This window comes from Pecten maximus, chromosome 16 (genome assembly GCF_902652985.1).
Source record: "Pecten maximus chromosome 16, xPecMax1.1, whole genome shotgun sequence".
Classification (NCBI taxonomy): domain Eukaryota; kingdom Metazoa; phylum Mollusca; class Bivalvia; order Pectinida; family Pectinidae; genus Pecten; species Pecten maximus.
The window spans coordinates 34,352,374-34,364,069 of NC_047030.1; positions in this window are offsets into that span (position 1 = coordinate 34,352,374).

Below are 11,696 nucleotides of genomic sequence, written 5' to 3' on the forward strand. Positions count from 1 at the left end.
TGCTGTCACATGATCATATTTCATTATTGGATCACCATCACCATCACCATCATCATCATCATCATCAGCAGCAGCATCATCTTCACATTATCAAACTAATAACTATCATTTTTATTATCAAACTAATCTTCATAATATCATCATCATCATCATCATCATCATCATCATCATCATCAGCATCATCATCATCATCAGCATCATCGTCATTTTCGTTATCGTCAACGTCGTCGTCTTCGTCATGGTATTGTCACTATAGAGGAACATTCAAAACACATTTAATTTGATGTAACTTTAATTTCAAATTGAATCTATTTTAAACACATTAAAACTCCTCAAAATCTGGTTCCATGTGAAAATATATATTTCGTATGTCAATTTATGTTATCGTACAGAACAAGAGAGAAAATATATATTTTTGTGTTAAACTTTGCCCCGGTGCTTAGCCTTCAGCTGAGTAATACAAATCGTTTAAACTTATTGCCCTCGTTTTTGACATGTACCTGGTACTAAAAAGGAAAATTAAAGTGGTCGTCATGTTAGTTCGGAAACAAAGTCTAGAGAAAATGACCTACTTTAACTTAAGTAGTTCACTGACGAAATAAATTATGGAGGTACACGAAAAGTGTTCTGTATGTAAATAAAACCCTGTCTGACAAATTTAACAAGGAAAAATAGCGTTCTTATAAAATTCGATTACACGGGATTTAAAATACAGAAAAAAACATGTTAAGTCTGCTCGTCAATAGATAGTAAGATGGATATTTTCCTTTGTACTTATGTCCTTTTCTTCTGTTGTTGTCTCTTGGTCATCCGTCCTCATTTGACCCTGGCTGTTGGTGTCTCTGTGACATCTGTCCTCATATGACCTCGGCTGTTGGTCTCTCCATGACAACCTTCCTTATATGACCCTGACTGTTGGTGTCTCCTTGACATCCGTCCTCATATGACCCTGACTGTTGGTGTCTCCTTGACATCCGTCCTCATATGACTCTGGCTATTGGTGTCTCCTTGACTCCCGTCCTCATATAACACTGGCTGTTGGTGTCTCCTTGACATCCGTCCTCATATGACCCTGACTGTTGGTGTCTCCTTGTCGTCCGTCCTCGTATGACCCTGTTTGTTGGTGTCCCCATAGACACCCGTCCTCATATGACCCTGGCTGTTGGTCTCCCTATAGACACCCGTCCTCATATGATCCTGGCTGTTGGTCTCCCTATAGACACCCGTCCTCGTATGACCCTGGCTGTTGGTTTCCCTATAGACATCCGTCCTCGTATGACCCTGTCTCCCTGTAGTAGCTGACGGCTACTGCACTGAGCAATGTAAAAGTCTGCCGCACGTCATCCACAGCAGTCATGGTAAAGTGTCTTGCCCAATGACACCACAACGACAGCACAGACCGGTCCTTTTCGCAGCTTCCGGAGAAACACAAACAGATATGACTTGTAGAAAACAAAATATTTGTGGAAGAAAAAAGCATATCGTGTATTTAAGCATGCAAAAAAATCAGAAATAAGTTTTTTTAACTCATGTTCTCGGTTAAAATTATATTCTCCTATACATCGTTGAATGCAAATGTCTACCTCAACCGAAGACTACAATTCAATTTTTATCATAACACATTTGCGCAGGTTCATGAGGTTGGCGTTCTGACAGATGTGACAAAAGAACAGAATAAGGAATCATGGGATAGATTGCACTAATACGATGTCACGTGGAAATTCCTATAAACATGCATTTACAACGATACCCATAATGAACTTGTAGCGAAACTCGGTCATGATCTTGCCCTCGCCAGCCCATATCAAAGGCTGTACCAGGTACATAATATACATATATACCATATAGGGCTTTGATGTTGTTTTTGTCGGTGAGACGAAGCCTAGCAACCTACAGTTGTGTACGCGGTAAAAACCAGAAACAAACTCACTTTTTTTTTAATATCGTATAATTAACCGCAAAAGTGTTTACTGTGTGTGGGGTTTTTATGTTACCTAGGGGCTATTTTTTATGTTACCTAGGGGCTATCTTACTGTGTGTGGGGTTTTTATGTTACCTAGGGGCTATCTTTATTACTTTTATTGATACGAACCAGAAGCAAACACATGGGGTCTAACCGATGAATTAAAGATTTATTTATTTATTTACTAATGTATTTATTAACTTTTTTTCTGGAATATTTCCCTCGATTGATTTTCCTTTGACAACATGCAATACAATAAGAGTTATTTCCCTTAATCTAAGTTTGGCGTAGAATGTAATCGATGTAATCAAGTACAATGTACTTTTGTATGTGACAAACATCGTGGTATGGAGACGTCTCTTGAAAGCGAGTCTTGTTGACCTGTTATATTACCAAAGTCTTGTTTAACGATCATCCTGATCACGGATCAACGATAAACAGATCACGGATCAACGATAAACAGATCACGGATCAACGATAAACAGATCACGGATTAACGATAAACAGATCACGGATTAACGATCACCAGATCACGGATTAACAATCACCAGATCACGGATTAATGATCAGCAGACCATGGATTAACAATCATCCAGACCACGGATTAACAATCATCCAGACCACGGATTAACAATTACCAGACCACGGATTAACAATCATCCGAATCGAGGATCAATAATATTACGGATTATCAATCAAATTACGGGAAAAACATCGAGATGATGAATTAATTTTCATAAATATTTACCATCTAGACATCGGATTAACCTGTTTATGGACCAGGGAATTGACCTGTCACTATCCCACTATCTGATTATTTATTATAAAGGTCAACTCTGTCAGTAAAGGTCTCTTTTTATATACATGGCATAATAGATACAGTGGCTGGAAACGGACATCATACAAAATATGGTGTGCGGCCAAAATAGTATTGCCTGCGAACGAAACGCACGTGAACGGTGTGATCTTCCAATCACTTCAGCTTTCATAATTTTATTGTCTTATTTCACATAGACGTTACTGCTTAACGCCATGTTCGGATCCAGTCAGCTTTCAATATGTCGAAAAGGCATTTTTCTTCCACTTATGTATTTATTTGTTTTCTGGGGGTGTGGTTAGGGGTTAGGGGGATGGGGGGATGGGGGGGGGGGGGGGGGGGGGGGTTAAATCCAAGAAAGTGTTGTCGTTTCACTACTTCTAAAAATGTACTGCGAGTTTCTTTACATTTTTGTATTCCCATTTTGCTAGAGTTACCTCCCTTCCAGCATACTTACCACAATACATTTGCAGCTGCAGTCGTTACATGGGGCGACGGTTTCGGGTTTACACACCCTACTGTTAATCAGATTGATATAATTACGTTGTGCGGTTTTTTGTGATAACTTGGTGAAGTGAGAGTTTGTTTCTGCCATCAGTTAATCTTCTCGACGCGTTTTAATAACAGGAAGTGAGTAAAACTGTCAAAACCCTGTGTCTGGTCAACTTCACAGTAAATCTGAATGTAGCAGCAACCGATATTATAGTCAATATCAGACAGCTTTACGGGAGATACTGTTTTATATAGAAGAAAGAAACAGACTTTATTTATTTTTATTTCTTTAAATCATTTAGTCGTACTGTTTATTACGTTGAAATGATACGTGTACTTTGATCAAAATCATCCCAATATTCGCCGACACAGGAGCTAGAAATGTTAGTTAACACGCAGGGGACGGACATATTGGTATAGAATGGCCACAATGGACAGAGACAGACGTCGGTTTCTGTTTGTCGTTGGAGCAGTGTCTACATGGTTACACACCAGATTTTGTCTGGTTAGGTCTGTGTTGTTTGACGTGACGGTATCCCCTGTGTCCGAGAGGTATGTATGTAGTCTATGTGAGAAAGTTGTTCTGTCTCCTTGTGATAGTTCAAGACCGATTTAGACTTTATAGTGCTACCTCACTGAATCGTACTGTCGAAGTCAAGCGCGACACCTCACCTGGTCACATTATACTGACAACGAGCGAGCCAGTCGTCTTATTCCCCTAAATTTCTGTTTCTAGGAAGCTGAGAAACGGGTTGGTCTGTGCTGTTGTGGTTGTGTCCTTAGGGAAGACACTTAACCCTAATTGCCCTGGATGGCTTTCGACAGGTCTCCCGTATGTTGTTCAGTGAGGTAGTCACCAACTACTACAAGGATACATCGTCTCATAATGACACTGGCTGTTTACGGCGTGATTAACCCAACAAACAAACACGCCCAAGATGCTGAGGGCCAAGCATGAGTATAGTGTCTCAATCGAAGGATAGAACCAAAAAACTTCGCCATTATCATAGGAACGTGGAACAAATTCATATATATAGAGAGAGACCTTGGATTGATACTCTATACCAAGCCCCTGTGTGTATGCACATAAACAAATTGCAAAAATGTACATAGGGCGTACATATTCCGTATTTAATGGAGCAACATTTGCTACATTCCTAACACTGATGGAAATGATGGGGATTCCATAACGTGTACCAGACCGGCTGGATTAAGAATCGGAATGGTCGGTTGGAGCAGTAGTATTAATTTACAGACGTTCACCTAGGCGACCAGGGTTCGATTCCACGTTCGGACATGAAAAACTACGGAATTTCACCTGCTTGATCTCCTCTAGGTATTTTCATCACATACAAGTGTATATAACTGGTACCATCGCGTGCTTGGTTTATTTTGTTTAACGTCCTATTAACAGCTAGGGTCATTTAAGGACGTGCCAGGTTTTGGAGGTGGAGGAAAGCCGGAGTACCGGGAGAAAAACCACCGACCTACGGTCAGTACCTGGCAACTGCCCCACGTAGGTTTCGAACTCGCAACCCAGAGATGTAGGGCTATAGATTCAGTGTCGGTACACCTTAACCACTCGGCCGCCGCGGCCCCACCCTATAACTAACCCTCGCGTGCTTCAGTTCGAACCAACACAGGAAATACCATCATCCAGCTTATATCACTTGTTACGCAGTCGTTGTAAAATAAATAAGTATGTAGTTTTACAGTTTACTATATATACCTTAATAAATAATATCAACTGAAAGGATCGGTGAATGTAGAATGAAAAGTCATTTTCTGTTTATTAACTGATCTTCTGTTTAAACACTTCACAAAAATCGTAAGTAATTTCCTATCGGTAGATAAAAGCTTTCCCATCAGTCTAGCCTACCATATAATCATATTTTTGAGAAATTATTAAAACTAGGTCAATTATGATCAGGAGCCCAATTTTCCCAGACGGGCGTTCGAAATAAAAGTAATTTCAAAAGGATGAACTACAGTATCATTTTCAGTCTCAGGTTCCCGGTGACTAGAATAACAAATTGCTTTTATTTTTTATAACAGCACGCAGAATAAGTTCCAGAATTTTCATCAACAACGTTCGGTTTTGATTGAAGTTATAGATACATTAAAATGCATCTTTATCATAAAGACAAATTATTTATTTTGGCAAAGCGCAATACCCAGTAATTGAAATCTGGTTCAAAAATCATTCACGCCCTTCAATCTGTTAACAGTGATTCCGATTGAATGATTCAGGATGATAAAATACATGCACGTGTGCAACTATGACTTTTTAAATCCTCGATTGATGAAACAACTTTGTAAAATTCCCTAATAGCATTCTATTTATAAATCTATTTTGAATTTAATTCATAAATAAATCACAAAAGCAAAATAAAAAAAAAATGAATATGTTATTTCTTTACAAACTAGCATCGCTTCCCTAATACCACCGTCATTAGCAAGTCACAATAGTGTTGGACATATCTTAGTTATAGAAAGGTATCAGATATATACAGGTGGTAGATATAGAAAGATGGTAGAAATATAGACAGGTGGTAGTTATAGACAGATGGTAGTATAGACAGGTGGTAGTTATAGACAGAGGGTAAATATAGACAGGTGGTAGTTATAGACAGAGGGTAAATATAGAAAGGTGTCAAATATATACAGGTGGTAGATATAGACAGATGGTAAATATAGACAGGTGGTAGTTATAGACAGAGGGTAAATATAGAAAGGTGTCAGATATATACAGGTGGTAGATATAGACAGATGGTAAATATACACAGGTGGTAGTTATAGACAGAGGGTAAATATAGAATGGTGTCAGATAAATACAGGTGGTAGATATAGACAGATGGTAAATATAGACAGGTGGTAGTTATAGACAGATGGTAAATATAGAAAGGTGTCAGATATATACAGGTGGTAGATATAGACAGGTGGTAGATATAGACACGTGGTAGTTATAGACAGGTGGTAGTTATAGACACTTGTAGTTATAGACAGGTGTTAGATATAGACAGGTGGTAGTTATAGACAGGTGGTAGAAATATGTAACAGAACGCATGATTAATTAAATCTAAATCACTGCCTCCGCTAGGGATCGAACCCGGGACCTCTGGCTTACTAGTCTTACGCTCAACCGATCGAGCTAAAGAGAAGATCTCTCTAGCCGAGCGGTATATTGCGGCTAGTATTTACCAGGGTTACATATAGACAGGTGGTTGACATAGACACGTGGTAGTTGTAGAGAGATGGTAGTTATAGACAGGTGGTAGTTATAGACAGGTGGTAATTATAGACGGGTTGTATATATAGACAGGCGGTAGTTATAGACAGGTGGTAGTTATAGACAGGTGGTAGTATAGACAGGTGGTAGTTATAGACAGGTGGTAGTTATAGACAGGTGGTAGTATAGACAGGTGGTAGTTATAGACAGGTGGTAGATATAGACAGGTGGTAGTTATAGACAGGCGGTAGATATAGACAGGTGGTAGTTATAGAAAGGTGGTAGTTATAGACAGATGGCAGTAATAGACAGGTAGTAATTAAAGACAGGTGGTAGTTATAGACAGGTAGTATTTACAGACAGGTGGTAGTATAGACAGGTGGTATAATAGACAGGTGGTAGTTATAGACAGGTGGTATTTATAGACAGGTGGTAGTTATAGACAAGTGTTAGATATAGACAGGTGTTAGATATAGACAGGTGTTAGATATAGACAGGTGGTAGTTATAGACAGGTGGTAGTTATAGACAGGTGGTAATTATAGACGGGTTGTATATATAGACAGGCGGTAGTTATAGACAGGTGGTAGTTATAGACAGATGGTAGTATAGACAGGTGGTAGTTATAGACAGGTAGTAGTTATAGACAGGTGGTAGTATAGACAGGTAGTAGTTATAGACAGGTGGTAGATATAGACAGGTGGTAGTTATAGACAGGCGGTAGATATAGATAGGTGGTAGTTATAGACAGGTGGTAGTTGTAGACAGGTGGTAGTTATAGACAGGTAGTATTTACAGACAGGTGGTAGTATAGACAGGTGGTATAATAGACAGGTGGTAGTTATAGACAGGTGGTATTTATAGACAGGTGGTAGTTACAGACAGGTGGTAGTTATAGACAGATGGTAGATATAGACATGTGGTAGATATAGACAGGTGGTAGATATAGACATGTGGTAGTTATAGACAGGCGGTATTTATAGACAGGTGGTAGTTATAGACAGGTGGTAGTTATAGACAGTTGGTAGTTATAGAAATGTTGTAGATATAGACATGTTGTAGTTATAGACAGGTGTTAGATATAAACAGGTGGTAGTTATAGACAGGCGGTAGTTATAGACAGGTGTTAGATATAGACAGGTGGTAGTTATAGACAGGCGGTAGTTATAGACAGGTGTTAGATATAGACAGGTGGTAGTTATAGACAGGCGGTAGTTATAGACAGGTGTTAGTTATAGACAGGTGGTAGTTATAGACAGGTGGTAGTTATAGACAGGTGTTAGATATAGACAGGTGTTAGATTTAGACAGGCGGTAGATATAGACAGGTGGTAGTTATAGACAGGTGGTAGTTATAGACAGGTGGTAGTTATAGACAGGTGGTAGTTATAGACAGGTGGTAGTTATAGACAGGCGGTAGATATAGACAGGCGGTAGATATAGACAGGTGGTAGTTATAGACAGGCGGTAGTTATAGACAGGTGGTAGTTATAGACAGGTGGTAGTTATAGACAGGTGGTAGTTATAGACAGGCGTTAGATTTAGACAGGCGGTAGATATAGACAGGTGGTAGTTATAGACAGGTGGTAGTTATAAACAGGTGGTATAGACAGGTGGTAGTTATAGACAGGTGGTAGTTATAGACAGGTGGTAGTTATAGACAGGTGGTAGTTATAGACAGGTGGTAGTTATAGACAGGTGGTATAATAGACAGGTGGTATTTCTAGACAGTTGGTAGTTATAGACAGGTGGTAGTGATAGACAGGTAGTAATTATAGACAGGTGGTAGTTATAGACAGGTGGTAGTTATAGACAGGTGGTCGATATAGACATGTTGTAGTTATAGACAGGTGTTAGATATAAACAGGTGGTAGTTATAGACAGGCGGTAGTTATAGACAGGTGTTAGATATAGACAGGTGGTAGTTATAGACAGGCGGTAGTTATAGACAGGTGTTAGATATAGACAGGTGGTAGTTATAGACAGGCGGTAGTTATAGACAGGTGTTAGTTATAGACAGGTGGTAGTTATAGACAGGTGGTAGTTATAGACAGGTGTTAGATATAGACAGGTGTTAGATTTAGACAGGCGGTAGATATAGACAGGTGGTAGTTATAGACAGGTGGTAGTTATAGACAGGTGGTAGTTATAGACAGGTGGTAGTTATAGACAGGTGGTAGTTATAGACAGGTGGTAGTTATAGAGAGGTGGTAGATATAGACAGGTAGTAGCTATAGACAGGTTGTAGCTATGGGCAGGTGTTAGATTTAGACAGGTGGTAGTTATAGACAGGTGGTAGTTATAGACAGATGTTAGCTGTAGACAGGTGGTAGTAATAGACAGGTGGTAGTTGTAGACAGGTTGTAATTATAGACAGGTGGTAGTAATAGACAGGTGGTAGTTGTAGACAGGTTGTAATTATAGACAGGTGGTAGTAATAGACAGGTTGTAATTATAGACAGGTTGTAATTATAGACAGGTGGTAGTTATAGACAGGTTATAGTTATAGAAAGGTGGTAGTTATAGACAGGTGGTAGTTATAAACAGGTGGTTGTTATAGACAGATGTTAGCTGTAGACAGGTGGTAGTAATAGACAGGTGGTAGTTGTAGACAGGTTGTAATTATAGACAGGTGGTTGTTATAGACAGATGTTAGCTGTAGACATGTGGTAAAATAACCCACAGTTGCTGTTGAGACTAATCGCGTCATTGTGACCTTCATTTCAAGGTCAAAGATCGATTTCGCCCTTGGCATAAAAGTGTTGGTATTTTGGTAAGATTATAAATATATGCGTCATTTCTGTTGGTAAATTTGGAAAGTAGACTTATATTTGTGCACAAGAACAGGTCTTTTGTCATTTGATTTCATGATTTTTTTCTCATTTTTGTTGTTTTTCTTTCTAATTTTTTCCCTTTTTCTGACTCAACAATGTTTTCTCCAACGCATGTCAGAACAATGTCATAAATACCTCATCGACCTTACTATGATGTTTCTTTAGCAGTATAAAGAGAACGCCGTTGGATGGATTTAATCTTGAAATGTTTCTCAATCCGGACACTATCAGACCAAGTTCGATTTCAGAAATGCTAGATTTAGTAACATAGCTATAGTTTCTGTGCACTAATAGAAATCTACAAACAGAAAATGACAGCAAACATTACGAGCTAACCAGCTAAGTGATTTTCAAAATAGCAATATTATCAACTTTGTGATGGATAAAGATAAAAAGTATAATTCGTACGAAAAGAACAGGAAAGCAAAGTGGCCGCTTTTAGCGAAATATATTCATTATAAACCGCATCGTTTAATTTGACAGGACGTGGTATTATAACTTTTCAACTTCCGGTCGATCTAATTTCTGATACGGATATATTGTGAAACCGGAGTCTGTTTCCGGAAAACTTCGATCCTATGCTATCTTTAACGCGAAATGGAAAATTGTAGTTACTTCGTGATCATTGATTACATGTTTGAGCGAGCTAAGTGTAGCTTAGAAAAGGCATTGTGTATTCAAGCGGGGGTGTTGAATTACATCAAACTGCGTGGAAATGTTACAATCTGTATTTACACAAAATTTACAACAACAGTACTGAAAATAGCAGTGCATTACTTTGATAAAAGGTTTTATTGTAATTTGGAAAATTCCTTTCAAACGTATCCGTTGCCTTTTTGGGTCCCGTTTGTACTGTATATGTGTAAAATAAACTACTTGTCAGAAAACTGCCCATACGATTGAAAATGTTATCATTAAGAGGTAATGAAATATAACTCTCGATGTCACTCAGGGCATATCGATCACAGGGACCTGAAGTGTTGTACTGTCCAGATGTATTCGGCTATATCCTAGTTTGTATCACAGGGAACTGAGAAAATGTTACAGTCTAGGTGTATTTGGGCATATCACAGGCACCCGAGAATTTGTTGAAGTCAAGGTTCATTTGGACCTATCCTAGTGTGTATCAAATGGACCTGAAAATTCGTTATAGACTGGCTGTACATGTATTTGGACCTATCCAAGTGTTAGCACAAGGACCTGAGAATTTGTTACAGTCTATGTGTATTTGGATCTATCCAAGTGTGTACCACAGGGACCTGAGAATTTGTTGGTCCATGTATATTCAGACCTATCCTACAGTGTTTAGCATATGTTAGACGTTTAGGGACTAGATTAGCATCCATTAGATCGAGGGGTATCATTTTTGCTGAATGTCAATCTAGCCTCTCTAAAAAAATTTGAATATGCTACTCACCAGGGATGGGTCAAAATACACATTAACTGAAACGAGTAATCAGGTCCCTGTGAAATCGATGACACTTTCTACGGCATTAGACAAATGCTACCTGGGTGAGGATCTCAGGTCCGTGGTTCGATCCCTGGCGATATCTGTTTTACCGGAAGTCGAGGTCCCTTTCCAGTCTATGATTCCATGATTATGTCCTTGGGAACGTCACTTTACATCCCAACAATTCCATCCCTACCCACATAACAAATACGCTTCGACGCTCATCCGGTATGACGTCACTGAGGTAGTCACCAGCTACTTCAAGGAGACTCCACATCAAAATGATCCGGCAGCAACCTAGAAATACAAATTAATAAAATACAAAAACGAGTAACTGTTTTATTTGATTCACAAAATTTCACTTTTAATTTCAGAATCACAATTAAACTTGCCTCATCGATACCTTGCTAATAAAGACAAAGTTTAAAACAAAATCAACATGACAAAAAAACAACGATTTGTCTGTCTTTGAGATTCGTCTATGGACCGCTTAGTTAATGTATTATAACCCTGTTTCTTTTATCCGCTTAGTCTGGGTTGCGAGTTCGAAACCCACGTGGGGCAGTTGCCAGGTACTGACCGTAGGCCGGTGGTTTTTCTCTGGGTACCCCGGCTTTCCTCCACCTCCAAAACCTGGCACGTCCTTAAATGACACTGGCTGTTAATAGGACGTTACACAAAAACAAACAAAGTATATAATGATTGCCTATATACTTATTCTTTAGCTTGTAGGGGCCACGGTGGCTGAGTGGTTAAGGTGTCCCGACACTTTATCACTAGCCCTCCCCCTCTGGATTGCGAGTTCGAAACCTACGTGGGGCAGTTGCCAGGTACTGACCGTAGGCCGGTGGTTTTTCTCCGGGTACTCCGGCTTTCCTCCACCTCCAAACCTGGCATGTCCTTAAATGACCCT